Below are 16736 nucleotides of genomic sequence, written 5' to 3' on the forward strand. Positions count from 1 at the left end.
TGTTCAAAATGTTGAGAGAATTGAAGAGATTATAACACCTTCTAGAATTCATTTTAGAAGACCAAAATATTTGATTGATATTGATAGTAACATTTTGAAATCAATGCTTGACAAGATTAGCAAGCATACTTGTGAAAGAAAAGTTAATAGTATGTGGAGATTATTTTTTGATGAATTAAATATTACAGGTCAATGCCAATTATTTATTGAAATGATGAGGAATTTAAAATTTAGGCCTATCATGAAGATTCTTGGGCTAAGAATGATGGATGATTCAAATGAAAAAAATATTGTAAAGAATCTAATAAATGCTTATGACAAAGTGGGTTCTAAATCACGCACCAAAGATAGTAATATTGCAAGATGAGTACTTACATTAACAATAGTAAGTAGCCAAATGAAGAAAGCTCGACTCATGAGAAAGACAAGCAAAACATTAAAAATTGGTAGAGGTACTCTAAGGAGAGCCATGCTAAGGCGTCAGAGATTGGAAGATCCAACAAAAAATGAGTAATGGACATTTAGTGGTAGACTACTACAAAAGGATAAAGAAATTAGTGAAGCCTTGAAATCATTGATCGAAGATTTTTGGAAAAATAACACACGTGTTTCCCCTAATCAAAGAGATGTTGTAAGAAGGAGGATTGGTAGTCAAAATCATGAGCCACATGCGAAACATTTTTTGGACACAACTCAGACACAATTTTTTGCAAAATTTATTGGTATGTATCCTCAAATTCGAATAAGTCAAAGATTTTTTGAGATGGGTAAACCTTTTTATGTGAAGATAAATCACACACGCACAACTTGTTGTTGTAGGATAGATATTGAATTTTCTAACCATTTTGATGTTTTTAGGCATATATGCGTAATTTTGCATTCTCAGTTTGTTTTGCAGGATTGTGACATAAATGAGCCACCAAGATCTTCAAGGGAATTCATATCCAACATTTTATGTGAAATAAGGGACGGCCAAAAATTTTACAAGACATCATGCTTGGATGGTACGTGCTTATTTTGTGGTTCTTTGCAACTTTTATCAACTTGTCAACATATGGATAGTACACATGCAATTGGAAATGAAATAGTAGATTATGGAAAATTTAAGATAGTGACATATGCTCTAAAAGATGGGAAACATGGTAAAAGATGTGATTTAATAATTGAAAATATTCCAGTGTATGAGTTCATGAAGATTTTTCGTGAAAACATTATTTACGAGTATGCAAGGCATACCCATAGAGCTCGATGGCTAGATTTGCATTTCAAGTTATGCAAGGATACATTTCCACTAGATACCATTGTTTCGGTTGTAGATTTCACAGAGAACTACAAACTACAACCACAAAATGAGGTGCAAGCAAAGTATTATACTTCTCAACAGGTTTCCATATTTGTTCACATAACATTCATGCATTCACCTACAAGTACTGAGGATGACAGGAAGATTGTGAGGGAGTACCATTTTTACATCAACGATGATGGATCACATTATATGGAGTTCGTACATGGTTGTTTTCAAATATTTTATGGAGATTTGGCTAACAGGGGCATCACATATCGTCAACACATTATTTGGTCAGACAATTGTGCATCTCAATTCAAGAATGCACAGATGTTCTATTGGTTGAGCAGGATGCACAAGTTGTGTAGAATTCAATACATGTGGAATTTCACAGAGGCTGGTCATGGAAAGGGAGAGCATGATGGTGCAAGCGCATGCATCAAAAGAGCCTTAGCTCATAAAGAACTAAAGTACAAAGATGGAGCAATATTGACAGATGCAAAATCCATCGTCTAGTGGTGTAACGCTACAATGGGTCCAGGTAAGGAAGGTGAGTCTACGGTTCGTAGATTTTTTTGGTTGATAGATAATACTAACATTGCACCATATCAAGATTGTTGCACACAAACAGGATCTAGTGAGTTGTACTCTTTTAGAAGCTCTGATGCAGGTTCATGGAGTATCCACACATGAAAAATGGCATGCTATTGTCCATCATGTGCAGAGGAAAATTGGGATGACTGTGAGTTGACTGAATGGGTGGACAAATGGGATATATGGGTTTTGGACCCAATTGACACCTATCGTCCCCCACAAGCACTGGAAATGGTACAGATGGAATCATCTATTGACTTTGACCGCTTGTCTAATCTAGTGCAACCTGTTAATATATATATTTATATATCTTTGTAATTTCAATATGTAACTTTATAACTTTTATGCAAGTATTTTCTAAATTAATGACCACATTTTGTACATTTGTCACTACAGGCCATGTTTTGTTGTTATTGCACCTAAAGACAATGAAGAAGGGACAAATTATTATTTGTGTCATTGTGTTCAAGCCAAACAAAAATTGGATCACTCGGTTATAGATGGTGAAGGTTTAGAGTACCATGGCAGTGCGGTGGTTGTAACCGACACATGGCTTAGATGATATCCTATGAAGAACCCTAACTTGTGGTTATTCGAGGATTGGCAAATAGAGAGGAAGATTCTTCATTATTCAAATCTTGTTGTCGCATCAAATTTCCACTTGATAAAATATGGTGGAAAACCACATAATAAGAATCTTTGGAGAGTTTGAGAGTCAGACCACAAGGCAATACTTGAGACATTAAAATGTCGAGTAGATCTAGTTGGCTCATTAGATTGAATATAGAGAGAGGGAGAGAGAGAGAAAGAGTGATCAACTAGATCCAAATACATTGTTGCAACCTCTTCCCCAAGACTGTCCACATGACTAAGGTGGACCGTATTGTTATGATGCGTAAGTGATGAGATTTAGTTTAAATCATAGATTTTATGTTTTGATTTGTTTAGAATCTAGATTTTATGTTTTGATGTCTCCAATTTATTTAAAGCTAGAACAATATTTTTCATATTTTCTTATTGTGACGATATTTTTCTTTCATTGCATTTTCTCTTGGATGATAGGAGGGAGAGAAGAAAAATAAGTAGATTTCCAAATAGCCAGCCACCCTTCTTCATGTAATTTATTCATTTAAGGTAAAAGTCCCATTTCCTTTTTTTGGCTTTGGTATTTGGTTATTTAAAGTCATTATTCTAGTTGGACCTTCGTATGTTTGAATTTGGGATTTTTTAGTGTCTATTTGTTATGATTATACTGAATTATTAATTCTACGATGTTTCTATTATTTAATTATTTAAAATAAATTAAAACTTATTGTATAAAATTATTATTTTTTATTTCTATCTATTTGTTATGATTATTTTTATTATTTAAAATAAATTAACTATATAATATCTCTACGATGAACTATTTATATTTCTAAACTTTACATATTTTACACCATGACCAACAATCAAACTATTATAACAATACAAATACATTTAAATAGTAATGTAAGAATGGTTTAGCTCACATAAAAAATAATTCTATCTTAGATATTCTAAATACATCACAAAACTTTATCGCTTCAAAAAAATTGGAATTTCTCCCATCTACTTGAGTTCCCATCAATTGTCCATAAAACTGGGAAACGGAATGGTGCTATGCTCCCAATCCCAACATCCTCTTGTCCACTACTAGGAGATGTGTGTAATGTAGGATTCAGCTCCATCAACTTAGTCATTTCTTTCACTAGTTGATTGGGACTCTCACCATTTGTTGCCAACTATGGTGACAATGCTTGGGGTTACACTTATTAAGTAAGAATATTTCCTAATCTAGGGATTAGAGCATTTAACATATCATAATGTGATTTATGCTTTGGGAGAAGAGGTATGTCGGGCATACTGATTGATTCTAGGGCTAGTGCAATTACATCTCCTTCCACTAGTGTTGTAAATATAATTTCTATAGTTGTTGAAGGTGCACCTCCAATATTTGGTCTATATCTCTTTCAAACATTTAGATTATCCTCTCTTTCTTTCCTCTTCTATTCCTTTAGTGCAACCTTCTCCGCAACTCATTTTCCCCTCTCTATAGCATCTAAGATCCCATTTCTTGCAATCTTTTCCTCTCTCCCATCTTTCCTATCCCTGATCTTCTCCTTCATGTAAAGTGCATTAGCCTCAAATAACTTTTTAGTCTCTCTTGTTCCTTAGAATTTTGTATCCTTTTCTTTGGTAGCTATAGGAATCTACTGGGTAAACCACTATGTTGTTTTCTGTCTAGTGGCATGTAACGTATAAAATCAACATCTCCATCATAGTCATTTTGGGCCTGGGTATCAAAAAATTGTTAACTATTTATTTCATCATGGTTGCCACCATTTTCAAAGCATTAGATGACATCCTTGGGGTCAACATGTGGTGGGGATGGAATTAAAAGGGAAACATTTTCATCCCCACAAGTATTTGGTTACCCAAGGTTTGTGACAACCTCCTACAACCAATCTGGTTGTGAATCTTGCATTATCAAGCTTAATCTAATATCATAATTGAAAATGTAGTTTTTTATGTGTCTCTTAGCCTTGAACAAATAAAAATTGGAATTCTCTAACCAACAGTAATGTAAGGAGACCCACCCTACTAGTTTAGGCCACTATGCCCAAACTAACCAATGACTTCTTCTGACCCTATAGGGTTTCTTCTTGACCCTATTCCCAAGAGGATATCTCCCAACTATTCCCTTCCCTAGGATCTATGCACACCAATTGACTATATGACAAAGAACTCATGGTGGATAAATCTGAAGGAATTTCGTAGGAATACCTTTCTTTCCAAAATCACTCTCATCTATCCATGTTACTTCAGATTCTGGTTGATCCTTCCATTTTATAAGATGCTCCATATAGGTTCCATGACAAGTCTTCTTCTTGATTCTTGAATCCATAACCTTTTCAGCTTTTGGCTGAGATTATAATGGGATAGTGACTTCTTCAACCTTTGATTTTGTTTGTCCTTCTATGAATGTAGGCCTTTTATATTGAGCTTAGTCCTTGACATTAAAGATAAGGTAAATTTCCAAGTTTGGTGGGAGTTATATTTTTTCGGCATTAGAACCATAATTTGCAAGTACCTAACAAGGTCCTATCCTATGCATTTGTAGCTTGGTTGGAACACCCTATGCAAGTACCAAAACTCGTCCTTGGCATCATATCATGGCCTCAACACCTTGGATCATCTCAAAACATCTCATCTAACATGTTCCAACTCCTTGCACACTCTCAGCAACTCATCTCTTACACTTTCTCGATTTTGCCTCTTCTAGGCTTGTTCCAACTAGCCCTTGCCAGTCACTAATTTGTTGTTTTCTCCAAAATTTTCCACAGAACTTCCTAAACTATTGGGTGATTAAAATACCCTTTTCCTCACTCTAAAATAAACTCCAAAACCAACTACACTTGTTTTGTAATATATCACTCAAAACTGGCTATTTCAGTCTGCCAACTAGGCCTAGTTTGAGGCCATTTACAAAGCAACTCACAAACCCTTGACTTTTTGAACTCCCATGACCCAAAAAATTCTTAAGACATGACTCAAATGCAAGGATTCTTCTATTTTTTTGGTCTCATGATCAACTTTACAATGGTTTTTACAAAACCCTCCTTTCTAGCCCATTTACCCTAGGGCTTTCTAGAACTCTTACTTTGTAACATCTTTAGAACCCCAAAATGGTTCAAACACCTTCACTTTGGTTATATTAGATGACTTCAAACATGAAATGCAACTCTTGTTTGGAGAAAACACTAAATCCACCTTGGGAGCAATCACATACCCCTTTTTATGCACTCAAATTTTAGGGAAAACTATGAAAATACTTCTTAAATGGTTTCAACAATTGACTTTTCAGATGGAAATGGTTATTATAGACTCAAACCAACAAGAAAAATCCCAAACTTGAGGTTTCTCAACACTCAACAATCAAATTTCAAACCTGTTACCAGCACTTACTACTAGGACAATTTCTAGTTTTAATGGTCAAACTCCCAAACCATACAAAGGACCCCACGCTGTTTTTGCATTTTTAAACACTCTTTTTGGAGACTTACAATAACCTCTCTCACTTTTTGGAGATCACACTCCGTTTTCATTTTACAACGCCATCTCGGGTGATGCTGAAACTTGCAATGTCGGCTAGTACAAAGTTGCCAACTGCCAAATCTCTCTCACCTTTCCTCATGGGATCGAACTATCTGCTCTGTTAGCTCCACATGGTCAGGTAAACCCTATCCCCAACCTTTTCCTATCCCCTTCAATGCTCAAACATTCTCAGGCACGCCAATCCAGAATGTCCCCAAGGGTCACAAAATGCCATAGGGCTGTGATCTTTGACGGGGCATATCTCGGAGCTTGTGCGAGGTATGGACGTGATTCTAGTTCCTAAAAGACCGTGTTGTAGAGACCTACAATAACCTCTCTCACTTTTTGGAGATCGCACTCCATTTTTGTTTTACAATGCCATCTTGGGTGATGCTGAAACTTGCAGTGTGGGCCAGTACAAAGTTGCCAACTGCCAAATCTCTCTCACCTTTCATCGTGGAATCAAACTATCTGCTCCATTAGCTCCGAGTGGCCGAGTAAACCCTATCCCCAACCTCTTCCTATCCCCTTTAGTGCTTAAACGTTCTTAGGCACGCCAATCTGGAATGTCCCCAAGGGTCACTAAATGCCATAGGGTTGCGATCTTTGACGAGGCATATCTCAGAGCTCGTGCAAAGTATGGATGCGATTCCAGTTCCTACAGGACCATGTTGCGGAGACCTACAATAACCTCTCTTTCTTTTTGGAGATCACATTTCATTTTCATTCTACAATGCCATCTCTGATGATGCTGAAACTTGTAGTGTTGGCCAGTACAAAGTTGCCAACTGCCAAATCTCTCTCATCTTTCATCGTGGGATCAAACTGTCTGCTCCATTAGCTTCGGGTGGCCAAGTCAACCCTATCCCCAATCTCTTTCTGTCCCCTTCAGTGCTTGAACATTCTCAGGCACACTGAATCAGAATGTCCCTAAGGGTCACTAAATGCCATAGGGCTGCGATCTTTGATGGGGCATATCTCGAACCTCATGCAAGGTATGGATGCAATTCCAATTCTTATAAGACTGTGTTGCAGAGACCTACAATAACCTCTCTCGCTTTTTGGAGATCACATTTTTTTTTCATTTTACAATGCCATCTTGGGTGATGCTGAAACTTGTAGTGTTGGCCAGTACAAAGTTGCCAACTTCCAAATCTCTCTCATCTTTCGTCATGGGATCAAACTGTCTACTCCATTAGCTCCGGGTGGCTGGGTAAACTCTATCCCCAACCTCTTTCTATCCCCTTTAGTGCTTGAACGTTCTCAGGCACACTGAACCAGAATGTCCCTAAGGGTCACTAAATGCCATAGGGCTGCGATCTTTGATGGGGCATATCTCAAAGCTCGTACGAGGTATGGATACATTTCTAGTTCCTATAGGACCATGTTGTAGAGACCTACAATAACCTCTCTCACTTTTTGGAGATCACATTCATTTTTCATTTTACAATGCCATCTCGGGTGATGCTGAAACTTGTAGTGTTGGCCAGTACAAAGTTTCCAACTACCAAATCTCTCTCATCTTTTGTCATGGGATCAAACTGTCTACTCCATTAGCTCCGAGTGGCCGGGTAAACCCTATCCCCAACCTTGTCTTGTCCCCTTCAATGCTCAAACATTCTCAGGCACGCCGAACCAGAATGTCCCTAAGGGTCACTAAATGCCAAAGGGCTGCGATCTTTGACAGGGCATATCTCGGAGCTCATGCGAGATATGGATGAGATTCCAATTCCTATAGGACTATTTTGTAGAGACCTACAATAACCTCTCTCACTTTTTGGAGATCACATTCCATTTTCATTCTACAATGCCATCTCGGGTGATGCTGAAACTTGTAGTGTTGGCCAGTACAAAGTTGCCAACTGCCAAATCTCTCTCATCTTTCGTCATGGGATCAAACTGTCTACTCCATTAACTCTGGGTGGCCGGGTAAACCCTATCCCCAACCTCTTTCTGTCCCCTTTAGTGCTTGAACGTTCTCAGGCACGCTGAACCAAAATGTCCCTAAGGGTCACTAAATGCCACAGGGCTGTGATCTTTGATGGGGCATATCTATGGGCTATCAATACTTTGACTGTACTTTAAGTCAATGATTATCAATATGTGAAAAAATGGTAGCCGTATTCTGAAGTACTTAGAAGATGGCCTTGCCCTTCCCCAGGAGTTTCAGAAATTGGAGACATTAGGTAAGAGAGTGAAAATGTTACTATCGCTTCAACGCACATGACGCAATTGGAAATGCAAATTTTGATGGTAATCATTTTATGATAAGGGAGAGACTAGGGATGATCATTGTTACTATCTCTTTAGCAGTGGAATTTTGTTTTCTCTTGAATTTTGTGGTGGGGGATTAGTGGTAAGACTCCTTGGATATTCCTTCTTATGATGTTAGTGACAAGTGTTGCTCTTTGAAAACACTTGTACAATCTTTTTCAAATTATTAGATAAAAATAGAGAATTGTAAGTATTAAACATGATTAGCCTTTAGTTCCTAGAAGATCTTTATTTCCCCATCAATGCATTTAGAAAGTTAAGTTTTAAGAAGATCATAAATAGAAAAAATTAGAGAAGCGATTTAAACATTTATATTGATTGGAAACATGTGAGTCTTGAGTTTCCTCTACCTTTTAAAGAACGTTCCTTAGCTAGCAGACCTAATTCCATATTCCATAAGACTGTCATTGCGCTAAAGATTTAGGAAACTAACTGCTCTAAGATAAAGCTTCCCAGTCAATAATAATCTAGCCTATTGAGTTACATAATACTTCTCAATTAAACTTGTGTTAATTTAGTATTAATTTTGTAATTAACTACAATTTCAGTATCTCTGTACAGGGGGTGACTGAGAAAACTATTTGAGGTCCAATTTGAAAATATATTTGTAAGGATCTCGACCAAGGTTCACAATTTTGATGATTAATACATTCATTCAGGCCAGAACCTCACTAAAAAAAAATAATATATAAAAAAGGTAGTGAATAACGTCATGTCTAGACCCAAATCAACCAATGAAAGTCAAATTAGCATAATGTCAAACAACAATATATGCATTGAGTGGGTTGTCATAATAAAGCTTCATAATAAAATTCATGTCTAGAATTAAAAGACCTTAAAGAACATTTATGCTTGTAACACAAATGGCCATTCAAAACTGAATATGATTATAATATGTGAAATAGCATTACAAGAACTTGTAATGCTCTTGTGAACATCGTGTTAATTCTTGTAAGAGTACCTAAGATGCTTGTTATACTCAAAATTTTGTTGAAATTGAATTAATTTTTATCCTATCAGTTAATTGGCTTAGGGTGATATATGCTTCTTGGATGGAATAATGAGTTTGTGATTAACTCTGTATTAAGATTCATAGCATCTTCTAGTTATTTGCAAAGGAAATTTATAAATTACTTGCTAATGTCATATGGCTTGCTTGAGAAAGATGTTTGTGTTCTTATTGATGGGTACTAATGACTATCCACATTTAGTTCTTCAATATCCTATTTGACAAGCTTTCCATAGACATTTCTTTGCCATACTAAGTATTTTTGAAAACATATTTGAGTAGAAGGACTATAGTAGATACTACATGATGTTTAAAAAAATAAAGTAATGGGTTAAAGACTATTATTTCCAAGGTATTATGTCATAGTATTTTAATTGTAATGATCTTAGACTAATGATATTCTTGAAGGTAATTCGACATGCAACGAGAAAGACAACCTACAGCCAAGGCTATATTGTGCCTACAACCAAAGCCATAAATGCTCACAGCCAAAGCCACTAGTGCACATAGCCAAAGCCATGGATTCTTATAACCAAAGTTACAAGTGTTCACAGCCAAAGCCATGAGTATATGAAGTCAATGATCACAATTGTTTACAACTATTCACCACAAAAAACTTCTTTGCAGTTTTTAAGAAATACTAATAAAGCAAAAAAGAACATCTACTAGCTGGTAGACATAATGGCAACTCTCTAGCAATTGAATTTAATTTCATACATGTACATATCTAATTTAATGTCATACACGAACATATCTAATTTAACGTCATACGTGAACAAACATATAATATAAAATGATAACCAATAATGTCATATACATTAACAAACACATAATATATTATGATAACCAATAATGTCGTATATGAACAAACATATCATATATTAACCAATAATATCATACATTAAATATGTCATACATCAAATGTGTATCAAATATGTCTCTCAGATGCCTATATATATACATGGGGAAGGAAACAAGTCTCTATATATATGTATCAAATATCTCAACTACATCTTTTCTTTCCCATGAGGGGAAGGAAACAAGTCTCTCGACGTCCTCTGCCATCGTGTGGAGGGAGATAGTGGAGATGATGGGGCCCTCCGTACATGCTCACTTGACCTCTTGTTGAGGCTCTTCTCCAGGTCCAACTAATACAAAGAAAGTAGATATGAATCAATATTTATTATACATTTAAATCAAATATATGTACTCACAAAATCAATTATTTTCTTACCACCAAAAAATAGTCACTCTGTAAGTCCACCTCAAATGCTCGTGGACGATCAGGCGTGACAAGACCCTACAACAATTCAATAAATATAATCACTTATAAATAACATTAGAAATTTTGAGATTAACTATTATAAACAACAACTAAAACAAAGAAAATTCTTTCATACCTCCGTCAGTGGCTATGAGCTAGCCACAGCTGCAGCCACTCCACTATCAACACATTGTCGTAGATGAGGAGGTGTGTCCGACATCATGAGCTGCATGTCATAAAATAAATGTTATATCTAACATGAAACATGGAATAAATATAATCAAATGAATTAAATTAACATGAAACTGTACCTGTGTAAAGCTCGTATGATGTCTCTACTTTGCGTCTGTGGTAAAGGTTGAGGGTCCTGTGGAGAACTGATGCACACGCATATTTTTTTTGGTCAATCCTTAATATGATTACATAATAAATATATGTATTAATTAAAATAATTAAATTGATACATACCTCAGGACTCGTCGAAGGGACAAAAAATGGGCTTGGAGGATCGCTGCTAGGCCCAGGAACACTTTAACCCTAAATTTTGAACAATGTCAATAAATCCTAATTAATTAATCATCCACTATATGTATGAAATGTGATAAAATTAGTAATTTACCTGTGTGTCAATGCCAAATGTCTCGTTTAGGAATTGATCAGTGAAAAGCCCATCATCTGCACCATCTTCGACATGAGTGCTAAATGTGCATAGGGATCCGCATGAAGTGCACATGTGACCACAACGTATAGAAGGCTCCCCCTCAACTAATGGGCTCGTGGAATGGATGACGGTCTGCGTCAAAGCATTAATGGTCCCTAGAGTGTTGGCCTCTACATGTTCCTTCACAACTGAAGGAATAATCACATGCTCACGCTGTGGATGGACCACGGGTTCCCTAACTACATTAGGGTCACAACGTGCTCCGGGCCTCTCAAATGATGAACCCCCACCTCTACCCTAGGAGTCTAACATATCAAAATAATTGGGGAACTCCCCAAGGAAAAACTCACAATATAATTTCTTCAAGAAATACATGGGGACCTCGTGATTGTTGCAAGGAGGGGCATCAAAAACTATCCACCATCTATCCCAAAAATTATTTCCAATAGCATCATGTATGCACCAATGGATGGGGAATCGTTTAGTACCCTCTCTAACAGTATTTTGCTCACCGATTTTTCTAAATAATGCACATATACTACCTTGTGGTATTTCCTTTTTTCTAACATCTTCATATGACAATTTATTTGCATAAAATATTTTTTGTTCATCCCTCTTAGCCCACCAAATATCTAACTGACCACTAACTGAGGCTATCTGAGTTTTAATGGATTCAAGGGATGATGCCAATTGAGCCCTCATTTGATTGGTTTGTCCGAATTCTTTCAACCGAGCAATGATTCCTTCTAATTGAGTTTTGCCTCTCTCTATTTCATTTCTTATATTTTCTTTTGTGCCTGGTGGAGGTCTTGCAATTGGTTCGGGTTGTGGAATTTGTTCTTCTTCTTGAGGAGGGTTTTGGTTTTGGGGTTCTTGAGGGTTTTGATGTTCTTGTGGATTTTCTGGTTGATTATGAACATTTCCTAATAAAAAATCAATTGAAATTAAAATAAATAAACAAATCTAAATGAAATTTGTAAAAACCCTACAAAAGAATATAAAAAACTTACAAAACAATATGAAAAATATATCAAACAATGCAAAGTTAGGTTTATATCACTTATGGCATCGTCATGGGTGCGCTTGTGGTCTCGAATTTCGTCGATGAGGAGGCATTTTGGCAAATGGTGGTGCAAATTTTGAGTCCTCAACTCGCGTACACGCTACTTGCTGTAGGAGTAGAAGAAAATGCTGATGAAAATGATGGGTTGCGGGTTTGCAGCCCATCATATATACTTTTTAGTTTTTACAAAGTTTGTACGCGCTTTTTAAAATAGGAAAATAAAATTTCCTTGTCACCTTTTTGGCACCACAACTCGGTGCATATGCCCAAGGTGCCGAAGGGGTTAGTGGTCTTGGAAAATATTTTTGATAACCAAGATAGAGTAAAATTAGGAGTTAACAACCCTAAACCTCAGGAGTTAGAAGAGATAAACTTGGGTACTAAAGAAGTTCCCAAAAGGGTTTATATCGGCGGGATGGCGGGATAATCAAACCTATCAGGCATTCCACCTAGGTTTCAAACTTGGTTCCTATCAGGAAGAAGAATGGAGATATTAGGCTATGCGTGGATTTTAGAAACTCAAACATTGCATCTCTAAAAGATAATTATGGCTTACCTAATATAGAAGCCATGTTGCAGCAAATGACTGGCTTTGAATTAATTTCAATGATGGATGGTTTCTCTGGATATAATCAAGTTCTAGTAAAGGAAAGTGAACAGTTCAAGACAGCCTTTACAACCCCATGGGGAACATATGTATATGTGAGGATGTCTTTTGGCCTAATTAATGTAGGAGCTACCTTCCAAAGAGCCATGGATGTAGCATTTCATGACTATATTGATAAATTTATGGTTGTGTACCAGGATGATCTTACAGCGTATTCTAATAAGCCTAAAGATCACTACAAACATTTGGAAAAAAATATTTATCAAAGCTCTGGAATATGGAGTGTCTTTAAACAAAAAGAAATGCACATTCAGGGTCACAAAAGGCAAATTATTAGGACATATAGTGTCTAAGGATGGGGTCAAAATAGATCTTGAAAGAGTAGTAGCTATTGATAAAGTCCCCAAGCCAAAAAATGTGAAAGGAATTCAATCCTTCTTTGGCCAAGTCAATTTTCTTAGGAGATTTGTCACCAATTTTGCTGAAATCAGTAGATCTATCTCAAAGATGCTCAAGAAAGAAGCCATTATAGATTGAAATGGTGAGCCTTCACAAGCATTTTAGGATATTAAAATTGCAATAAAAAATGCTCCAGTACTGAGAACCTTAGTTTATGCAAAACTCATGCATATTTTTTCCTTTACATCTTTCCATACTATAGCTGCAGTCTTATTGCAGAAAAATCAAGAAGGATATGAGCAGCCTATTGCCTTTTTCAGTAAGTCACTGCAGCCTATTGAACTAAAGTATGAAATAAATGAAAAGCAAGCATATGCTTTAGTAAAGGCTGTAAAAGCTTTCAGATGTTACCTAGTAGGTGCTACTGTTATCGCTTTTGTACCTAGTGTTGCAGTCAAGGATATATTTTCTCAACAGGAAGTATCAGGCAAGAGGTGTAGATGGATCAATACAATCCAAGAATTCAACATTGATATACAGATAAAAAAGTTAGTAAGGGGTCAAGGTTTGGCCAAACTCATGGTTGAAACTAATCTAGAGGCTAATCAAATAAATTTGGTAAATGATGATCTCAGAGCTGACTTATGTGACATGGACCAGTGTGATTGGTACACCAATGTCATATATTATTTGCAACATATGGAAGCTCCTCCCCATCTACCTAAAAACGAAAAGAGAAATACTAAATTGCAAGCCATCAGGTATGTAATTGTCAGGTGGAGAAATTTTAAGTGAGTATTGCTGAAATGTGTTGATAAAGAAAAGGAAAAAGAGGTTTTGAAAGAAATGCATGCTGAGGTGTGTGGGGGAGACTATATGGCCAAAACTACTACACATAAGATAATGAGGGCTGGATTTTGGTGGCCTTCCCTTTTCAAGGATGCCCAAGTTATGGTTAGGAAGTGTGACCATTGTCAGAGGTTTGCTGGAAAACTAAAATTCTCAAGAAATACCCCACTGAAGCTAGTGGAGATTCAAGTACCTTTTCAACAATGGGGTCTGGATTTCATAGGAGAAATTTTCCCCAAGTCTAGCACTGGCTATTCTTGGATTCTAGTGGCTACTGACTACTTTACAAAGTGGGTAGAGGCTATCCCCACAAGAAATGCAACAAGCAAAGTTGTCAATAATTTCCTACTGAATAATATTATTTCTAGATTTGGCTGTCCACAGAAAATTGTAAGAGATAATGTTATGTGTTTCAGGTCTGAGGAATTCATTAAATTCTATGATAAATATGGAATAACAAGGTCATCATTTGCTCCATATCATCCACAAGGGAATGGACAAGTTGAGTCCACAAATAAGAGCATATTGAAAGTCATTAAGAGAACCTTGGATGATAATAAAAAGGCATGAGATTCCAAGTTACAGTTGGCTATATGGGCTGACAGAGTAACTGTAAAGAAAGCCATTGGTGTAGCTCCATTTGGTTTAGTGTATGGAATTCAAGGTAGAATGCCTCAGAACAACTTGATGGGACTCTACAATTACATCCAGTTGTATGATGAAGATACTACAGATGAAATGCAAGAAAGGATGGATGAATTGGTAGGATTGACAGAAAATAGAAGAGAAGCATCTCTAAAGAACCAAAAGTTACAATTGCAAGTTAAGAAACTCTATGATAAAAGAACCATAAGCAGAAAGTTTGAAGATGGAGATTTAGTCTTAATGTGGAATGCTAGAATTGAAGATAAAAGAAAACATGGCAAATTTGATCCTATTTGGATAGGCCCATATTTGATTGAAACTACTTGGGGTGAGGATTCCTATATACTCAAAGATTTATTGGACAATATTCTTGAATTGCCAGTTCATGGACTTGAAGAGGTATTTTTCTTGAAAGATACTTATTTTTCTCCATGAATAGTAGTGTTAGGGTGTCCTAGTGTTTTGTACTTTCTATTTTTTTTTGTAAATCCTTGTAAATATCCTTGTGCAGTTTGTTTCCTTGTTTTTGTGTGTTGCTCAGTGCTCTCTGAAGAAGTTATCATCTTTACCAATTATGTGGTTTGCTCTCTCAGAGATTCTAAATTCTTGTATAGACTCAGGTAGTCTATCATCCGTAGATAGAGCCACTGTTGGTGTGATTTTCCAGAGTAAAGTTTTTTTTTTTAATGTCTGGGGTAAAAAAAAATTAATTAGGTCTTTTAGTCTTGTAGATTAGGGTTTTATTTTGTGAAATCTTGAAAAATGGTTAGATTACCCTAATTATGCCCTATTATGTAAGTTTTATCTTCCTTTCAATTTCTCAAGGTTTGGCTCTAAAATTATCCACAAAAGGTCCCTAAGTGCATGAAAAAACCCTTATACCTTCTTTTCTTGTTGCCCTAGTTTTCAAAATTTTCAAAAGGTTATTGTTTCAAAACCATTTTCGAGTGGTATTTTATCTTAAAGATTTTTTTACATCAAAATACCTTCATTCGTTATGATAAACCTTTTATGCACTCTAATTGGATATTTTATTACAAAAAGGACACCAAGTTGAAATGTTTTGCAACACCGTTGATTTTAAAGCAAGATCAACGGTTCCCGCTTTCTTGCATTATGAAAGTGCTAGGTTTTTTAAAAATGTAGGGAAGTCGACAAGTGACATGTAGCCCTGGATAGTTTTTGAGATATAGTGCATCGCAAAAGGTTTGGTATGTCAGCATGGGTCAGGACACTTCTGTAGATTTGTCAGATTTGCCAGGACACATTTTATCTTCGTGTATTGTCATTGATTGTCTAAATCAATAAAGTTTCACCTTATGATCAATATGCATAAACCATGGATCTAGTTTAGATCTACAATTCCCGCATTCCTGCATTATCAAAATGTGTGATCTTTAAATAATGCGGGGAAGTGGGCTCAACACACTTGGCAATAGTGACATCATGGGTCTACCTTTTGCAAAATGGTAATTACGGTGTGTCCTTCGTGGCATGTGTCAGATGACATGGAACGAAGAGAAAACATTTCATTGATCCGTTTAGATTGAATGAATGCACAGTCATCACATGTTTCTGATCACTGTTGATTAAAGCAAGATTAACAGTTCCCACATTCTTGCATTATCAAAATGTGAGATCTTTAAATAATGCGAGAAAGTGAGCATGGTGGGACCTGGATAAAGTTTTAAGAGTTACACCGAGTCATGCTACGTTGGAAAAGACTAAAAGAAATGGAACATGCCATTGCTAGCGGGAGACTGGTATGCCAAGTCAGAAATGGGAATGTCACGGGTGCGGAAACTTTAATTGCTATCAGAAGCACATGGACAAAAGAGTAAGTTCTCATTGGTCAAATTGATCTAGTGGGCCGCCAAATAAAGATCTTAATTCGCCGTTGATCAAAGTAAAATCGACGGTGCCCGAATTCCCGCATTATCAAGTTGTGAGGGTTTTAAATAATGCAGGCA

This window comes from Cupressus sempervirens, chromosome 3 (assembly GCF_028749045.1).
Source record: "Cupressus sempervirens isolate cs-2001-9-10 chromosome 3, ASM2874904v1, whole genome shotgun sequence".
Lineage (NCBI taxonomy): Eukaryota > Viridiplantae > Streptophyta > Pinopsida > Cupressales > Cupressaceae > Cupressus > Cupressus sempervirens.